This window comes from Erinaceus europaeus, chromosome 11 (genome assembly GCF_950295315.1).
Source record: "Erinaceus europaeus chromosome 11, mEriEur2.1, whole genome shotgun sequence".
Classification (NCBI taxonomy): Eukaryota; Metazoa; Chordata; class Mammalia; order Eulipotyphla; family Erinaceidae; genus Erinaceus; species Erinaceus europaeus.
Genome location: NC_080172.1, coordinates 69,967,220 through 69,982,350, shown reverse-complemented (window position 1 = coordinate 69,982,350; position 15,131 = coordinate 69,967,220). Strand labels below are relative to the sequence as shown.

The 15,131-nt window shown below is 43.3% G+C and overlaps 1 protein-coding gene across 1 annotated transcript in view; it reads right to left on the bottom strand.

The window, feature by feature from the left end:
• LOC132541411 (uncharacterized) overlaps positions 1 to 13,848 on the bottom strand; it is a 95,986-nt gene extending 82,138 nt beyond the window's left edge. The window contains exon 1 of the mRNA XM_060202016.1: positions 13,723 to 13,848. The gene's annotated coding sequence lies outside the window, so the exon portion shown is untranslated. The remainder of the gene's footprint in view (positions 1 to 13,722) is intronic.
• Between the last annotated feature and the right edge of the window lie 1,283 nt (positions 13,849 to 15,131).

Here is a 15,131-nt window from a genome sequence, read left to right as displayed (position 1 = left end):
TCCATGGAAGCCTGGCCGGCATCCTGATGACATCTGGAACCTGGTGACTGAAAAGAGAGTTAACATACGAAGCCAAATAAATTGCTGAGCAATCATGGACCCAAAGGTTGGAATAGTGGAGAGGAAGTGTTAGGGGGGTACTCACTACAAACTCTAGTGTACTTCTGCCTTCAGGTATATATTTTGCAGTAGTTTATGGATACATGTGAACATATGCTCTCTCTCACAGAAACTGGTGTATATCTAGGTAAGACTATTTTTTTTAAGCAAAGTTTCTTTATCATAAGGGAAGGATGGAGGCTCAGGCATCAGTGTTTATTTATTTATTTAAATTTGGTAGAACAGAGAGAAATTGAGAGAAGGGGAAATAGAGAGGAAGAGAGATACCTGTAGCACCACTTTACTGCTCATGAAGCTTCACCCCTGAAGGTGGGGACCAGGGCCTTGAACCCAGGTCATATGGCTGCTCTGACCATTCTAAGAAAAGCACAAGATGGCATGGACACCATGGGAATACAGAGACTTCTCAAGCTCTAGGAAATGTCTTTGTTAGGAAAGGGACATTTGAGCCAGGTCTTGACTGAAGGCTGAACTTAATGTCTATTAATAGAAGTTGAGAAAAGAGGACTTGAGCAAAGAACCAAAATAAGAAAAGCTTTGCTGTGTTTCTACATTACAGTATAAAGATGAGTATATGCATTCAAACTCTAAGTGGATAATACCCATAGACAGAAGATGCCCTTGTGTTTACATGGCCTCAGGGTGTGGGGATTAAATTGAATTCACAAACTGAAACAGCAACTAGAACACGAGAGACGATTAGTCAGAATATATGTATAGGGGGCATGATAGAGTGTTTTAATTAGGCCAGTCCAAAAAAAAAAATCATGAAGTGTAGTATTATACTTAAGGAAAATTGGATACTCCCAACTCTACATTAACATCTTCAGTAATGGGTAAGTGACTCACTTGCCAGTACTCAGTACACAACTCAGATTACTACTGATAATGCTATACCATCTGACCACACGAGGGATTATAGGTCCTTGTTGCTTTACTAGATGCCAAAATAGGATGTATAGAACAAATCATCTCATTTTCTGGCTTCTTCAGTGGAACTATGTATAAATAAAAACCCAGAAAATGCCAATATAGTCTCATGGTTAGCAAGAGTAAGTAGCTGTTCACTTTTATTCAGAGAAACAAACTTTTGAAAACACCATCATGCTTAGAGACTTCCTATCACCCTTCATTACATCACTGATGTGAAGGCATCCAGCGATTTGGTATCTGTTCCCTGAAAGACCACTGCAAGTTGCTCAACAATTTGTTTGGCTTTGTATGTTAACACTCTTTTCAGCCACCAGGTTCCAGATGCTAACATGATGCCGACCAGACCTCCCTGGACAGATGATCCCACCAATGTGTCCTGGAGCTCAGCTTCCCCAGAGCCCCAGGGAAAGAGAGAGGCAGGCTGGGACTATGGATCGACCAGTCAATGCCCATGTTCAGTGGGGAAGCAATTACCGAAGTCAGACCTTCTACCTTCTACAACCCACAATGACCTTGGGTCCATACTCCCAGAGGGCTAAAGAATAGGAAAGCTATCAGGGGAGGGGATGGGATACGGAGATCTGGTGGTGGGAACTGTGTGAAGTTGTACCCCTCTTATCCTATGGTTTAGTCAATGTTTCCTTTTTATAAATAAAAAATTTTAAAAAGCATCTAAAAGTAGATGTTTAGACTAACTTATCATCATGCACTCATTACAGTACCAAGTTCATTGTTCATTCTCTGAAGCACAGTAAGGTATACAACACATTTGTTACACCAGTTCATCAGATCTGCAAGAACTTATTTGACATATTTAAATTATTTAAGGTGTTTTTTTTTTTTTAATCCCTAGTACCCTTTCTAAAATTTGACCCTGTCTGTCTAGTCTTGGTGCTCAGATCCAGACTTAGAATTAGGTGTGTGTGTGTGTGTGTGTGTGTGTGTGTGTGTGTGTGTGTGTGTGTCTAGCCTGCTTTCAATCAACATTAACTCTGGGAATGAATACAGAAGTACTGCCCTAAAGATCAAGTACTGCCCTAAAGATCTGAATCTTATCTCAATTAATCTCACTTTCATCATTTAGGTGATTCTGGAAACCTGGTCAAATTAACCTAAGTTCATATAGACTTACACATAAATACTAATTGTCAACTACTAGTTGTACAACAGTGCAAATTTAACTTATTAGATATTAGTTTCCTTAACTCTGAGATGTAGACATGAGTAGTACTTATTCTGCTTTAAATGATGTCTTAAAGACAAGTGAAAACTTAGTCCTTTGCTCATGGCTAATATTCAACTAGGTTTTATTGCAGTCAACTGAGGTAAAGAACAAACACCTCATCACAGACCCCTGAAAGCGTCAACTCGGCTTTGACCTAGCACGTTATGATTGGGCCCTCCTCAATCGCTATGGAACAGGCCATGGCCGGTGCGCCACTATGTTCCATCGCTGGGGAGCCAGAGACTACCCGAACTGCCCCTGCGGCTACAGACAGACTATGACCCACATAGTCAACGACTGCCACCTCTCCAGATTCAAAGGAGGTCTCGAAACTTTACATCAGGCTCAACCTGACGCTGTTGACTGGCTACGGAAGAAGGGCAAACGCTAGTAGTAGTAGTAGTAGTAGTAGTATTGATCTTCACTTAAAAAGTAGAAGTAAGGGAGTCGGGCTGTAGTGCAGCGGGTTAAGCTCAGGTGGCGCAAAGCACAAGGACCGGCATAATGATCCCGGTTCGAACCCGGGCTCCCCACCTGCAGGGGAGTCGCTTCACAGGCGGTGAAGCAGGTCTGCAGGTGTCTATCTTTCTCTCCTCCTCTCTGTCTTCCCCTCCTCTCTCCATTTCTTTCTGTCCTATCCAACAACGACAACAACAATAATAACTACAACAATAAAACAACAAGGGCAACAAAAGGGAATAAATAAATAAAATAAATATTTAAAAAAACTTAAAAAAAAGTAGAATAATACAAATCCTTCAGGACTATTATAGGAAATAAATGATAAAACATGTAAAATTTGCTTGGCTCAATGATCAGTCTAGATTTCCTTTCTTTCCATGTCTTAGAAAAATTGCTACAATTGAGCATCTATTATGTTCTTGGTGAAATGTAAAGATCACTTTAAAATATTATCCAGTCTGGGGGCAGGTGATGAACCTAGTAAAGTTCACATGTAGTGCCATTATACCTATGAAGAATTCTGGCCTCTGGGTATAGTTTTTAGTTTTTATTTATTTATTTATTTCTAAAATATTTATTCCCTTTTGTTGTACTTGTTTTATTGTTGTAGTTATTATTATTGTTGTTATTGATGTCCTCATTGTTGGATAGGACAGAGAGAAATGGAGAGAGGAGGGGAAGACAGAAAGGGAGAGACAAAGATAGACACCTGCAGACCTGCTTCACCGCTTGTGAAGCGACACCACTGCTGGTGGGGAGCCGGGGACTGGAACTGGGATTCTTAAGCCAGTCTTTGCGTTGAACCCGCTGTGCTGCCATCTGACTCCCTGCTTATTTATTTTTAACAGAGCAGCTCTGGCTTATGGTGGTACTGGGGATTAAACCTAGAACCTTTGATGCCTCAGGCATGAACAGCTTTTTGCATAGCCATTACATTATCTTCTCAGCCCTGTGAAGTTCATGTTTTCATGCACAGGGACTGAGTTCAAGCTCTGGTCCCCACCTACAGGGTGGAAGGGGATGGAGGAGCTTCATGAGTGGTGAAGCAGTGCTGCAGGTGTCTGTCTCTCTTTCTGTCTTTACCTCTCCCTTCTTTCTCAATTTCTTTCTGTCTTATCAGATAAATAAGTTAATTAATTAACTATTTAAAATTATGCAATCTAATTTCATCCTTTTCTGTTACTGAAATGATAATCGTTATTCCTATTTTAGAGATGAATAAATTGAATTTCAGAGAGAATAAATAATCAGGCCAAGGTCACATCACTATGTTGTGACAGATTGTTCCAGAAACTAAAGGTAAGAGTGGCCAAGTACACAACAGTAAAGTAGAGGAAGAAAATGGGGGTGGGGGTGGGGGTGGGGGGGGAGTGGAGTACAGGCAGAAACTCCTTAAGGAGCTTAGAATTCCTACTTATCCACTCCCTTTCCCCAGTTCCAGGATTAGGCTTGCTTTTTGAACTTGCCTCTGGGACCTACATCAATATAGTCTCACCCCTGCTATTTGCCTCCTCTAAATTTAATGTATGAAATGATATTACTCATATAAGATCTATCAATAATTCTCATGTATTTATATCTCCTAATTTTCTTCCTGGTTGTGAATTTGTTATTGACTCTCCAATCTTATTTCAACTATACTAATTGTCATTTGTGAAAGGTTTTAATTTTTAATAGCCTGGTTAGCCTTAATTTCCTAGATTTTCATAATGAATTTATAAGAGATGTCAAACCTGCTTGTTGTCAGCTACAAAAGAGAGAAAATGACCCTTCTACAAATGCTACTACTACAAGGCAATCCAGCTTCCTCTTTCCCCAATTTTTTATTTGCAATTAATAGTGGGTTACAAAATTGTATGGTTACAGTGCATAATTCCACACAACACCCACCACCAAATTGTCTCAATCTCTCCTTCCAAAGATAACTACCATGATGATTCTCACAAGTCTTAGGAACAATTTGCTAAGGCGACCCAGTTTTATACAAGCCCTAAGCCCCTGCCCTACCTCCCTCTGCCTCAGCATCCTGGACCAGAGTTGTGCATCTGGCCCTTGGGCAACTCTAACCATAAGATGGTTAGGAACCAGTAAGACATGGCAAGAAAATGATGTGTTGGGTTAATTGGATTCTTCTTTGGGAATAGAAATTGGGGAATTCTGAGCAAACGAAGCAATTATGGGGGGGGTGTATTACAATTGAAAGAAGGTAAAGAAAAAAGTCATGAGGAAGAAGCTATAATTGCTACTAGCAGGGAGAGTAGAATTCATGAAGCTCTCAGAAAGTCAGAGCAAGAACTTACTTTAGCTTTAGCTAAGTGACTGAGAGAGATGATTCAGGGTGTAGATCAAAAATGAAACCAGGGCCAGTGAAATAGCTCACATGGAATAGTGCACTGCTTTGCCTTATGAGTAACCCAACCCAAGTTTGAGCCTGGTTCCTACATCTTGGATCAGTGATGACAAAAAACAAAAATGAAAACTAAACTAAACCAGAGGATCTCAAAAGGAACTCAAGCACAGTCAACACATGGTGAAAAAAGGAGATTGATGTGAGAGAGGAGGTTGTTACCACAGTGCCTGAGACAGTTCCAATTCTGATGTCAGGCTCACCGTGTAAGGATCATCAAAACGAAATTTTAAAAACTATTTATCTAATTAAAAAATGTATGAGTGAGAGTGGGAGGGGGGAGGGAGAGGGAGAAAGAGAGAGACAGGTGGAAAGAAAGGGAACCAGAACATCACTCTGGTACATTTGACTCCAAGGATCCAACTCAGGGTCTCATGCTTCAAGTTCAAGTTCAATGTTCTTGCTACTACTACATTACCTCCTGGGACCTGCAATGATATTTTTATTTTCTTGAGGAAACCTCAGTGAGTTCATGTGTTTTTGTTTTGTTTTGTTTTTTGCAAACAGAAGTTTCAGTGCTTAAAACCTTGTTAAAAGAGAAAACTAAAATTTACCGTCCTCATTTTTGTTTCAGAGTCCGAGAAGTCAAGTATCATTATCTTGATCATTCAGATCCTCAAAGTTCTCTTTCAAAAGTGTCATCAAAGGCCAGGCAGTGGCTCACCTGGTTAAGCGCACACATTATAGTGCACAAGGACCCAGGTTCAAGTCCCTGGTCCCCACTCACAGTGGGAAAGCTTCATGAGTGGTGAAGCAGTGCTGTAGGTCTCTCTTCCTCTCCTCTCAATTTCTCTCAGTCTCTATTAATAATAAATAAATAAATAAATAAATTTTAAAAGATATTATTATTGGGGCCAGGAAGTGGTGCATCCAGTTAGAAAAGTGTCACCAACTCATTTAGTATCTGTGATTCATTGACAAAACAAAAGAACAAACAAACACAACACTCCCAGGTAAGAGAAGCACCAAGTCAAGAATGGGAAACAAGGCAAATAAGCACTAGGGTAGTAAAAGAAAAGCTTTGGGGTTATACAAAACACTTCAGGACAGACAGAAGAGTAAAATACCTGGGGGGAAATGCTTGAAAAACAAAAACAAAAACACAGAGTTTGATCTAAGATGTCAGTCTTTCTGTGTTTAAATGTGTCAGTCAGTTAGATTTCAGCTTGAACTGCTCATTCCTTCAACTGAACTCATCGGTCAGCAGTGCTGGTTCAGCCCAAACAAATGATGATTTGGTTCCTTTCAACTGTTTATTACTTTTTTTAAACTTGCAATATCTATCTATCTATCTATTTATTTATTTTTAAGGAAAAGATTCTAGATTGCATGCAAATGACTAAGTGCAGCGATAGGGGTGGCGACAGCATCAGAGTTATACAAAATGACTTTCATACCTGAGGCTCTGAGGTCCCTGGTTCAATCCCCTAGACCACCATAAGCCAGAGCTTAACAGTGCTTTGATGGAAAATGACTAAAGCTCTCCCAAGTTTAGAGTTTAGAATTGAGCTGGAGGCTCTGTAAATCTTAAAGTGAATAACATAAAAATGCTTCTAATAATTACTTAGCTCATTAAAACTTATATTGGTAACAATAATGTATAGATTATACTTTTCTTTCCCTTAGCATTCATTGAGCAACAGACATTTCACTTAATTCTACAGAGTATATTCTCACCTTCTATAAAGCTTGCTGATAAGCCATTTCACAAACTTATTCCTATTTTCCCACCTTTAATGTCCATAACACATTTCTCTTATGTTTCTACCTCTTAGAAATGTTATGCAGCTAAGCAAAATATCCAATGTTAGGAATGTTAAGCAACCAGGAATAAAGAAACAATACAAGTCAAAAATTATATGTGGTCTTCAAAATTCTTTTCTCCAGTTAGAAAGTAATTCTCTCTCTCTCTCTCTCTCTCTCTCTCTTCCCCCAGATAGAAATAGGGCCAGTTCAAAGTCAAGGGTGTACTAATCCTTAAAGCAACCTTGAACCAGTCTCCCTTGCTACCAAACAGATGATATTCCTGAAATACAGTAGGTGAAGAGCCACCATATGCACTTTTAAAATGATGGGTTTTTTTCCCTTTTTTGATTTTGTCTTTGTGTGTGTGTGTTTTCCAAAGGTTTAACAAATTTCAAAGGAAATAGGACTTAGGCTCATTCACAGAGAGAATGTGATTAATGAAAACACCATGTATTCTCTTACCTCCTGTCTTACTCTTGGTCACAGCCAGAAAGTAGTTCATTACTCACACCCCCCGAGGTGTGTGAAATACATGCATGCACACACACAACCATGCGCACGTGTAGTTTATACGAGTGTCATCCCACCCGCACAGCTTCAGCAAGATCCTTCAGGAGTCACATATCATGAAGATTGTCAACAGCCTTGTCATTTCCAGAAGCACAGTGCTAAACACAAAGCGTGTGTCACCAGCCCTCCAGTTGCTTCAAAGGTTCTCTCGCATCCTCAAAACAATCTGTAAGCACAATACAGAGAAGAACGGCACGACTTCTCTGAGAAAGAAAGTGTGTGAGAACAGTGGGCCTGGGAGATGTACCCTGGGCCCGTCCATTTTAAATTCAGACTTATTATACAGGAAGACGTGCATTCAAAACAGCCTATTCTTTGGAAAATGGTTCTTTCGTCTCGCACATGTGCCTGCATGCTGACTGGCAAATTCTCTGAGAATCCATGCATTCACATCCTGCTTGTTCCTATGGCTTTTCACTTAGGAACATCAACAGCCTCTGCCGATATATAAGGAATGAATCCCAAAAAGCCATAAGGCTCGTGGCATTTCCGCAGTGGCAGCCATAGCTTTTGCTCTGGGACTTATATATATGAGATGACCAAAGAACCAAAGCCAGGAAGCAGCCTATTCACAGACACAGAGAAATCCTGAATGACAGAGCTGGAAGGGAGCCTATAGTTGGCTTAGTCCAATCCTCTCATTCTAAAAGAGGTTCAGAATGGAGAATCCTAAGTCATATAATAGCAAAAACCCAATCAAGAATAGGACCTATTGACTCTGTAAAGAAAAAATGGCATTCAAAAAGTGAGAATTGTATATTCTTTTTATAAATCAATACTTGAAATCTTAGTCTTAAAAGAGCCCAAACTAAGGCCATTTCCCCCCTAAACCCATTTTTTAAATTATTTAATTTAATCTAACTTTATTTTTGTCCTTGCTGGGCCTTCATAACTTAGGGCTAACTTTTTCAGATAGAGAGAGAGAGAGAGAGAGGGAGAGAGAAAGACATCACAGCACTAAAGCTTCCTCCTGTGTGGTGAGTGCTGTCCTAGAACCTGAATCCTATGCATACTATGCAGGTGAGCTACCTTGCGGGTCCTAATGGGATTATTCTTCCTTCTTTCCTTCTATTCCTTTTTTCCTTCCTCCCTTATTCCCTCCCTCCCTCCCTTCCTTCCTACTTTTCTTTTTAATAGTATGAGAGATAGAGTGAAGAAGAGACACCTGTAGCACTGTTCCAACACTCAATGAAGCTTCCCCCCCAACACACACACACACACACACACACACACACACACACACTGTCTTGCAAGTGAGGACCAGGGGCTTCAACCCAGGTCCTCTCACATGGCAATATGTGCCCTCTACCTGGTAAGCCACCAACTGTCCCCCCGCAATGCAACTATTTTTTAAGAATTTTTTAAAAATATTTATTTATTTATTCCCTTTTTGTTGCCCTTATTGTTTTATTGTTGTAGTCATTGTTGTTGTTGTTGGATAGGATAGGCAGAAATGGAGAGAGGAGGGGAAGACATAGAGGGGGAGAGAAAGATAGGCACCTGCAGACCTGCTTCACCACTTGTGAAGCAACTCCCCTACAGGTGGCGAGCCAGGGGCTTGAACAGGGATCCTTATACCGGTCCTTGCACTTTGCGCCACCTGTGCTTAACCTGTTGCGCTACCACTCGACTCCCAGCCAATGCAACTATTTTATCACTGTGTCAAGACAATACTTTTGATCTGAAAACCATAGTGATTGATTCTTTTTTTTTTTAGAGAAAGAGGCAAATTGATAGACAATAGAACAGAAGCCTCCTCCAATGTGCTTTGGGCCTGCTTAAATCTGGGTCTTGCACATGGTGATTGCCTCACTTCTTTGCTTCTAGTCTCTTTAAGCGATATGAGTTAAAGGGGAGATTTAATCAGCTTCCCATCTCTCCCCCTTATTTCCTTTTGAGTCTTGGGGTGACTCACACAACCTTAGTCAAGCATAACAGAAGGAAAATAATGTTACTTCATTCACAGGGCTGTCAGAAGATAAGACAAAGCAGGTATTGCTGTAAGGTGCATTAAAATGTCAAGGCTTAAAAGAAATTCTTAAAAAAACTTTAATTTTCCCATCTTATATTTATGTCTCTTAAGGAGACACCTCCCATAAAACTTTATACAGAAAGCAGTATTTATAACCAGCAAGTCTGGGAAAACCTGACACATTGTGCTGGTCTCACAGCCAGTAGGACTAAAGGTGTTGGCATTTTTATTTAGACACAGCAACTGTTTGGTGCATGTTTTACAATGCCATCACAGGGGTGAGCCAGATCACAGTCTAGCTTCAGGGTTCTGTTGAATATCCCCTCACCCCAACCAGATCTCGTTTTTTTTGTTGGTCACTTCTGAACCCCTAATCAGATTATTCCTTTGAGGATCACTCTTCCCAGCTCCCCAGATACTCTCCCCCAGAGGCAGCTCCTCTGGTGGGGGTGTGGGGAATGAGGCAGAAGTGATCAAAGAATTGCAAATGAAGTCAGAGCACTAGCTAGCTAGCTAGCTGGCAGGGAAGGTTATGGCCACTGGTGCCAAAGGCAGGGGACACTGGCTGGGGCAGGTGATTCCATGTGGGCTGGGCACCCAGCTGTACTCTGACTCACAACTTCAGCAGCAGCGTGGAAGTGACTCTGATTTTGTTCACTCACAACTCAACCACACAACCTGCGTGGGTTCATGAAGCAGAGGCATCAAACCTATGATTTCTGTGTGGGTGAGCATGTCTTTCTTCATTTCCAACTACTAAATTAATGTGAAGGGGGTAGGGGAAAGGAAGACAGATTGATAACACCGAAGACAACACTTCTCCAAGTACGAGGGAAAGTACACAACATAAAGCCTGGTGATACAACCATCAGGCAAATCTGCCTCTGTGGAAATAACTGTCATTTCAACTACAGTCTCTCCAAGCCAGGCTGCAAATTGGGAGTCGGGAGGCATTGTGTTCTTATCTTTGGCTTTGATTTCATCAAACCAATGTGATTTTAACAACCTAACCTAATCAAAATGGGGCCCATGTGTGTGTGGGTGAGTGCACACATGACACACACAGATACATATACTGGTCCTTGTGAAAAGCCATCTTCTTACATAGCTGCTCTCTGGAGTTCCAGCTAAGTGTTCAATGGGAAGCGGGAAGAACTATGGAATAAGGAAAGTGAGACAGATGTGCTCCAGTGCTGGTTAGAGTTTAACAGCATCACGCCGATACTGTTCACTAAATAATGTGAACCAACACCCGGCCAAAGGCAGAGATGGGCTGCCTCATGAGTGCAAGGTTATTTCACAGTGTATAAAAGGTCAACACATGGCATTTGTGTTTCTGTTGTGTTCTGTGAAAGGAAACAGAGACAACCTTGTACTGCCATTGGAAACTTTGTGCATTGTGAGTAGGAGTTGGTTGGGGCAAGAACTCAGTCACAACTAGCAAAGGACAGTTAGCTTATGTCCAGTTACAGGTCTGCTCCTTAAGCAAACTGACGCCCCAATCTACAGTGCCTTTGAGCTGCCCGATGGATATCATCAATATTAGGCTGACTTATTACTTTACCTGTGTGGTTAGCATCATTTGCATCACCAAGACTGAAAGTTCCCTAAGAGCAAGGGCTCACTTCTGTCCTTTCCTGCATCTTTAGTACATTTTAGGTGCTTGGCAAATAGCAACTACTCCTAAAACATGACTTAAATAAGCAAGCAAATATAGAAATGAATTTGTGCAAATTCCAGGCTGGACGAGAATTTGCCATGCTCTGAGACTGTAGGCCACAGTCAGGGCTGAGTGTGCAGTTATTTTCCAGCTCAGCATGCAGAGTCCCGTAAGGTGCCAGTTGTTGGCTGGCATCTTGTGTTGGAATGTAAAAGTCAAGTATAAAGGGTCCATGAGGGTGGCTGGCATGGTTGGAGACCCATAGAAGACTCTAAGTCCCAGGGTGTGGTAGGGTTGGTACTATGTTATCACTGAGCAACCTCAAGACATTGCTTCTCTTTCCTGGGTTTTCATGTCCTTATTTAAAACCTGATGAATAGTGATTGGGAAATAGCTCACCAGGGAGAACACACACTTCCCTATGCTCAAGGGTTGGGATTCAAGCCCCTGGCACCATAAGGGAGCAGCAAAAATGACAGGTGTTTTAATCTCTCTCTCGCTATCTTGAATTAAAGGAGGACAAACATCCCCTGGAGCCATATGGGCATGCAGCCCTGGAGTACAAATAAAATAAAACAAAACAAAATAAAATAAAAATAGAACTAGGTGCATAGCCTTTCTTTTTCTTTGCAGATCTTAAATGCTAACATTTCAGGAAGCTCTCTCAACCCCGAAATCTGGCCAGAGACAAACTATATGGTAGGAAACATCTTCTGCTGACAAAGTAGAAGACAATTACAATTTAAAATAGGAAGTACACTCCTATTCAAATGAAACATTATAATGGGGGGAGGGAGGAGGGATCTTGCAGATCCAGGCCAATCAATACCTTTCCTTTATCTTTTCTTATGCTCAGAAAGCAGGGTCTGTAGGCCTCTGTGGGGAGGGTATCAATATTCTCAGCTAGGACTGGTTGCAATTTCTAGCTACCACACGGAGTCTGAGAAACATTGACAGTTAGAATGGAAGGAGGATGCATCACCTCCCAGATTTTTACAGAGTATTTTCTGTTTGTTTGTTTTGGATAAGTAGCAGAGTCACAGAAAAACCTAGAATTAGGTAAGAAAGCACTATCCCTCCAGAGAATTCCAACAGAGCTTCAACTGGGAGGCTGGGGATACAGCAGTGGAAGAAGAGGAGAAAGGAAATTCATGATTTCAGAAAACAGACTAGCTTCTTTTCCTTTATTATTATTATTAAGAAGAATAGTAAGTGCTGAATTCAGCCCTCTATTTCCATCGCTTTGGATGCTACTTGAAAAATGCAAAGGGTTGTATCCATAGAACCGCCAGTGAGTAAACAGCCCTTACATTCCTACCCTGTGGGCACACAGCAAGATATTTACTCTCTGCTAAACAGCGATAGCAAATAAATCTCATTTAATCTCTAAAAGCCACAATAAAAATGTTGAACCTCCATGGTGGAGTTTACAGATGTGTCTGCATGCTCTATCAGAGCCGGTTGACACCAGGTTCTTGGATAAACTACCAGGATAGGCGGCACATTTTCTCACTCCAGCATCTCCCAGAGACCTTCTTCTTTAAAATATATATGTACAAGGGAGGAGGAAAGGGGAACAACCGACCCCTCCCACCCCATTCTTTGAGCAAATCAGCCAATAAATCTCCCAGAATGACACAAGAAGCTAGGACAGAAGCCAACAGGTGGAAAAAGGCTTTTTGTTTCCTTCACTTGATCTGTGTCCCCCGGTCTATTTGTCTCGGGGTGTCTCTAATGATGGTTTCATTATCACCATGAGGTTGATGGAGACGAATGATAACACTTTCCACTTTGTGGTTCCCCCAGCCGTGGCCAGCTCACAGATCTCCCCAATCTTCTGAGACCTCTGAAGCTATTCCGTGTGTGGCATGCAGCACCCCCCTCCCACCTTCCAGATAGGGAAACCGAGGCACGGGGCAGCCTGCCATTCCTTTCTCAGTATCTCCGACTGGCGACATCCCTGAGACAGGCAAAAGTTTCTGGATCTGCTTGGGGCAGGAGTTGTCTGGCTCTCCCTTGCCGCCTGCCATGCCTCTCTAGCTCCCTCCCCGAGTCTGGGTTCTTGGGGGTGGGGGAACAGGGTTGTCGTTCCTCCTATACACAATGAAGCAGGCCAGGGCAGTGTGTGGCAACTGCACACACACAGGCACGGACACACAAAGCTCTATGCAATCTCCGCAGACAACTCGACAGAGCAGCAGGCAGCCCCGGCCCAGTCTGAGAATGCAGCGCTCCCCGCCGGCGCGGCCTCGGGGCTCCGGGCTTGGGGCTGGGCTGCGGGGAGCCGGGGCTCTGCCCTCCTCTCCCTCTTGTTCAGGCTTCCCCTTCTGCTGCCTTTTTCTCCCCCACGCCTTTCACCCTCACGCCTGCCTCTCAGCCTTCTCCAGTCACCCTTTCTCTCCCCAGCCCCCACCAACCCAGAGGCACTGGGAGCGTTGTTTCTGGGGTTCCCATCAAAGAGGGGGCCACCCCCTCTCAGAGCGCCTTGAAAGACTTCCAGGGGTACGGCGGGCGCTCCAATCGCGGGACCCCAGCGCTCCTCCAGCGCCGCGCAGGATGAGACCCCTCTCCCAGCCACAGGCGAGCCAGCCTGCCAGCGGAGAAGGAATTGTTCGGGGGGCTCTTACCTTTTTTATGAGGAGAAATTCTGGAGAAGCATTTCAGAAACTGAAGGGGGGAAAGTGAATGAAGACAAAAAAAAGCCCCTTTCCCTGCAATCCCCGGCCTCCCGGTATCAAGACACTAGGACAACATCAAAGCAACTTAGGGGGAACACTTTAGGGGCCTATTGTCTGCTCTGGTCTGATCTGTTTTTCTTCTGACTCCCCCTCTAGCCGCCGCGACACTTGGTACGGCCCAGGCATTCATGCCAAGTAGCTTTCACACATGGAAGCTTGTCTCAAGCAATTGCTGACAAGCCACAAACAAGACATTCTCCCTCCCCTCCTCTCCCCTCCACCTTTACCTCCCCCCCCACCCCCCCCCCCAGTCTCCCCTCCTCCTTTCTTCTGAATGCGAACTAAAACTCTCCAGTGACAGGCAGGCTCAGGCTTGGCCTAGCTGCGCACGCATATTCTCTCTCTCTCTCTCTCTCTCTCTCTCTCTCTCTCTCTCTCTCTCTCTCTCCTCAGCTAGTTGCTGCTGCACTGGTGGAGTTAAGAGACAGGAAAAAGCCTGGGCTGAGTGGGGGGCAGGGAGAGAAAGAGAGAGGGAGAGAGCCGCCTCCTGTGTGATGGTAAAATGGCAGAAGAGAGGTGAGCCCTTTGGAAAGGCAGCAGTGGCCACACACGTGCGTGTACGCACACACACAGGCACAGGAGGCAGATTCAGCTCCAGAAGTGTGAAATAAATGACTCCACAAAGGGAAAAAAAAAGCCAAGTCCCCTCAGTTTGAGATGGGGGAGTGGGGCACTAAGCAGTTGGCCCCAGTAGGCGCTTTCTGTTGAAGGTCTGGGTGGTTTTCTTTCTAGCAGGCAAAAACGTGTTCCCCGAGGATACAGTCTTTCTTCACTGCATAATTGAGCATAGACCTGAGCGACTGGTTAACATGAAACCATGAAATGTGTAACTGCAAGTCAACTTCACTGTGGGTTCAACTTGTACCCAGGATATTTTTTGTAAAGCAGAGCTTTAACAAAATAAAACAAAACCAGAAACCCTGGAGAGCAGTAGCAAGGAGAGTAGTAACAAGTAGCGTCAACTCTGAGTGCTGTGAAGTGTGCTGCTGAAGTTACTGAGTGCCAGGCTGCTGGAATTTATGGAGGCTTGGCTCTGCAAGCTGGGGGGCGGGGTGGGGAGGCGAGTCTGTGAACTGTTTTCTAGGAATGGGAGGGGGGTGGGGGTGGGGGCTGCAGGATGAGGTAGGAGAATGAATCTAGCCAGAAGCAAGCAGAAATTCGATTGGTGTGGAGGGAGAAGGAAGGTGGGGGTGTAGGGGAGAGAGAGAGAGAGAGAGAGAGAGAGAGAGAAAATCCACTCAATGAAAAAGGAAGGAGAAAATAGAAGGTCAGAGGTGAGAACACCAGGAAGTAAATTA